Consider the following 4,575-nt stretch of genomic DNA (forward strand, 5'->3'; position numbering starts at 1 on the left):
CTGATGCTGCTTCAATATTAATTCCCACAGCGAAGAGAATGTTTAGAAATGGACCTTATCGTTTAAGATCCCCCTTTGTTTCTTGCTTGTAATAAACAGAACAGTAGCCTGGCTCTATATTGAACACATAACACTCTTTGGCTCTATATTTCATCTTTTTCAACATGTGAAACCCTTCCCAGCTCTCTATGCCATCTTCATTGTCATATCTAAGAAAGGAACCTTCCACTCAAAACACATCTCTGTGAATGTAAACACAAGAAACAAGGTCCAATCATAGAAAAGTGTAACTTTAAGAAATCTACTATTCATTAGATTTTAAAAATAACAACCCACATATTACAGGATGTCAGTATTAGTGCCAGTGGTTTAGGTACAAATATCATTTAAATTCAAGACAACAGTCTGATGAGCTTCATGGCTAAACTGCAAGCAGGTTCTGAAGAATAATCTGGGCATGTACTTGGTAAGCAATAGACAGAACCCTTGCAAAAAGTCTTTCATACTTGATTATCAACTATAAAAAGATATCTTTAAAATGGTCAACAATGATGTTTACAAACACTGCCATATGCAACCACTTTCTCCCCTGAAATTGATGATCTCGCTATAACCCAACATGTAATTACTTTATACTTATAATCAAAACATTCCCTTTACATGACCCTTGCTTTGTGTTTGTAAATACATACTTCTTTCTTAAATTCTGCTGGTATATAATATTTTTTACATCCAATGTAACTTTTACCATTCATACAATCAATTTTGCAAACTTAAATATTTTTTTCTTCATCTATGCAGCACTTTGTCTTCCCAAAAGTAACTTTGCCAAGGTTAAAAATCTATATATAAACAAAATAGTATCACTGCACTGAGATGTCTGTTGCAAAGTTTCTGGGAATAAGGAGAAAAAGTCTAAAATCACAAAGTTCTATCTTTTCTAGTTCTAAAAACAAAGTTTACCATCAATGGCAAATGAATGCTAATAATGCAACAGTGTTTTTTTCCTGTCTTGTTGCCATTTCATTCACAAACGAAAGCTGATAAACCCATAATAAACACTGATGCACCGGTAGCTCATCACTTCACTTCACAGAGATTCATAAGACAATAAAAAAATGCAACAAACACACTAAGTCCCACTGAAATCCTCGCAAAGTTCCACTGCAATAACGTGCAACATCTCCCCAAATTCCCTCGCAGCACAAACTGTCGAACCGAGAGAACACTTCGGGGGGCACTTAAAACAACTCTTTAGAACAAATGGGCAAAATGCGGCATGACACCAAAGCATCCCCCCAAGGACGGCAGGAGGGGAGCACATACACCTATCACACACACGACACGAATGCCAGCCCGCGTCCCTGGCACCGCTCGGCCCCGAAGCCAGCACCACCAACCCTGGCTTCACCTCGGGTTCCAGCCTCGACGACACCCACGTCCGGAATAACGCTCCCAGCCGCTCCTGCCGCGGATGACAGGTCGCCCAGGACGCTCGCCCGCACGCTACCCACCGCCCTGGACCATTCACGCGACTATCCTGCTCGCCTTATGTCACGTCGAGCCCTGAATTCGCGAGACAATGACGGCCTCCCCGCCTCCCTTCGCATGCCATGTAGGCCTACCCACCCGCAAAACGACGCGACGCCAGCCCGAGGCCCAATGCCGAAGCCTGCGGGGAGTGAAGGGCACCACGGAGGAGGGGCGGCGTGTGGCACTCGTGGCGGGGGTCGGCGCCGCCCTTTTGACATGCAAGACGCGCCGCCGCTCCTTCAAACGCCCAAGATGGCGGAGAACCCAAAACATTCCCCGCACCGCATTCAAACGCTCTTTTCACCCACGCCGGCCGCTCCTTCCCCCCCTTTTCTTACTCCGCAAGGCTCCGTGCACATTCACACTCGCGTCCGGGGCTAATTGGGCCAGCCTCCCCACTCAGAAACTTAGAAAATAGACGAAACTTACGCAAGCTTCGTGCTCCTTTCGGCCGTGTTCTTCGCAGCTCGTCTCCTCCAGCGCCGCCGACTGAGCCGATGGTTCTCTCCCGACCCTCCTCGCCGCTCGCCGATATTCCTGGCCTCGCTTTATTCGCTTCCTCAGCACTCCATTTCGCTTATTTAGGGGCGATCGGTTGTTATTTTGTGCCTTTCGCCTATCTGTGGGCAGCGTGGGGAGAGTCTTTTGTGAGGGGCTCGCGTCATGCCATATACGTCGTTGTGGCATGGAAGGCGTAATGCGGGCATGAGGAGTCGTAGGTCTCGACTTGCGTGTGCACATGAATAATTAATTAGCACCCAACTTATTCACCCTCATATCCTCGCGTTGAAATTTTGCATAAAATCTAAGATGAAGCCAAGAAAATACTTCTATGGAAGAGGATACTAATGAAAGCAGCACATACGGACCTTGAATATAAATTAGGTACTTAAAAAAGCACAGACGTTCTTCAACCGGCAAAAGCTTGTCCAACGAGAAGCCGAACCTCACCTCTTGCACTCAACTCATCCCTTACCATATGATCAATGACAAGCTCGTATTTGCGATTGTATTTAGGCCTAAGTGATTAAATCTGAAAGGTGAACACTTGTCATGCATATGACTGCAAGATATGTCAATAATTACGTTCATTTTCATAGGAAAAAATATACATTTGGAAAAACACGAATCAGCTAGCCAGGATAGCTAGTTTTTGCAAGATCTTCCCCGTTAGCTTGGCCTAGTGGGTGTTGCCATATCGGTGGCACTCTCTAACGCTTGTGCAATATCGTAATTACAAGCAGAACTTCGCCTTTGGAAATATGCAACAGATCCTGAGGGTCAAGTCGAACATTACTGGAACATATCACAAGGAAACGACGCGTAGATCAGCGGCAAATAACGGGTAAAAAAATGACGTGCTTTCGTTGGCCTCTGCATGATATGGCAGACATACAGCCTGGCCTAGAAGCCTTCATACAGGGTGACGCATAAGTACGGCAGTGAAAGCATCATCATATATTTACAAATATAAGAGCTCGGTTACTTTCACAGTTACATGTACCAATTGTATGCGTCTGTGTGATTTTGACAGATTACACCAAAGGCTGAAAGGTTCGTATTCGACCGCAACAAAGCGAAATATCGACCTTGCAATGGTTAGTGGGTGGGCAAAACTGTAGCCACAGCGAGGTTTTGTTGCTGTGAGGAGCCGGGTTGGCCGCGCTAGGCTCCACAAAAACTGCTACCTCCAGGAGAATGCAAGGCAGGGCGCGGGTTGGGCGTGAGGCTATGCCGATAGTCCACAACGAGACCCTTTCTGGCGCGCCCACCTCACCCCCTCCTACGTTTAAGCCTGTTCAGACACAGCGAAACAGAGAGAGAGAGACTATCTGACTTGATATCTTTCTTTTCTTGAGAATGCTGGGGCAAATGTCTAGGTATTCACAGAGGTTGTGTGACCATCCTCGGTGCTAACACCTTTGCCGTGTCTGCTCTAAGGTAGCAAGAATTACTGGGTAAAGGATGTTAAAGGCATGTGCGTTATCAACCGTCCCTGCAAATCACTCGCTTCTTAGATCCTCTATGTAGGTGGAGGGGTTGGATGCAAACGTTATCTGAAGATCTTTATGTGAAATATTGTTAATTTCCAAACTTGTTAATAAAATTATGTTGGGTAGCAAGTAAAAATCACGTTTTATCAGAATTATTATCAGTCATATTGGTTATAAAAGTAACCTTTTGGTATATAATTACGACCAATTTTGAATATTAACGGGGAGGAGATGGCATTGGCTTTTGCATGAGGATGTTATAAATATCTAATTACAAACATTGGAGAGAGAGTTTTTAAGGGTATCTCCGAGACTTGCTCAGATTTTCATCGCTGGCTAAGGTCAGTTACATTTCGTTCTGGTTTTGAGTGCCAGAGAAGCGAACTTCTGGTAATTTAAACTTATTAATCTGCTAATAACAGCACATCTTGTTATTTGCTGAACTTTCGACCGGAGAAAGCTAGCTAGCCGGTATTCAGCTTTAAGCCGTCCATACAAAAGGAGAAGGTTGGGTGCCTGAAGAAACTCGCAGTTGCTTTTGAGTGTCTCCTCTCGTACCCTTGGAGAATTTAGCAAAGTTTGGGGTTGTTTACCCCAAGTCCAGCAGTGAAGCAAGGACAATCCGGGCCATGACCACATCACGGGAAGTCTTGCCAAGCCATAACTTATCCATAACTTCCCTGCCTCTACATTGCGATCTCACCTTCTCTTCCTTCAGTTTTTCCCTCCTTTCGCTTTTCGTCTTTGATTCACTCGATATTCCGTCTCCCTCGTCCTTCTGCATACCGTTTACCCTTCTCTCATTCAACCTCTGTATCACATTTTGCATATTCTTTCTTTCCCCCATCATGCCTATCTCCCGTGATCTTTCCTTCGCCCTCCTTGCTTCCCTCCCTTCTCTCCTCTATTTTTTCTTTGCTTATTTTTACCTCTTCCCCCCTTTTCCCTCTCGGTACCCAACCATTCACAGCCGTTTCCCTTCACTCTCTTTCTTGCCTAACTCGCACTCTTTCCTCACTCAACTTCATTTTATTCCTGCCTCAATCAA

The 4,575-nt window shown here is 45.0% G+C and overlaps 1 protein-coding gene across 1 annotated transcript in view; it reads right to left on the reverse strand.

Moving 5' to 3' along the window:
* LOC119582381 (broad-complex core protein isoforms 1/2/3/4/5-like) overlaps nt 1–2,105 on the reverse strand; it is a 13,334-nt gene extending 11,229 nt beyond the window's left edge. Inside the window, exon 1 of the mRNA XM_037930594.1 lies at nt 1,963–2,105. The gene's annotated coding sequence lies outside the window, so the exon portion shown is untranslated. The remainder of the gene's footprint in view (nt 1–1,962) is intronic.
* Nucleotides 2,106–4,575: the final 2,470 nt, after the last annotated feature.

The sequence above is a fragment of the Penaeus monodon genome, chromosome 15 (assembly GCF_015228065.2).
Source record: "Penaeus monodon isolate SGIC_2016 chromosome 15, NSTDA_Pmon_1, whole genome shotgun sequence".
NCBI lineage: Eukaryota > Metazoa > Arthropoda > Malacostraca > Decapoda > Penaeidae > Penaeus > Penaeus monodon.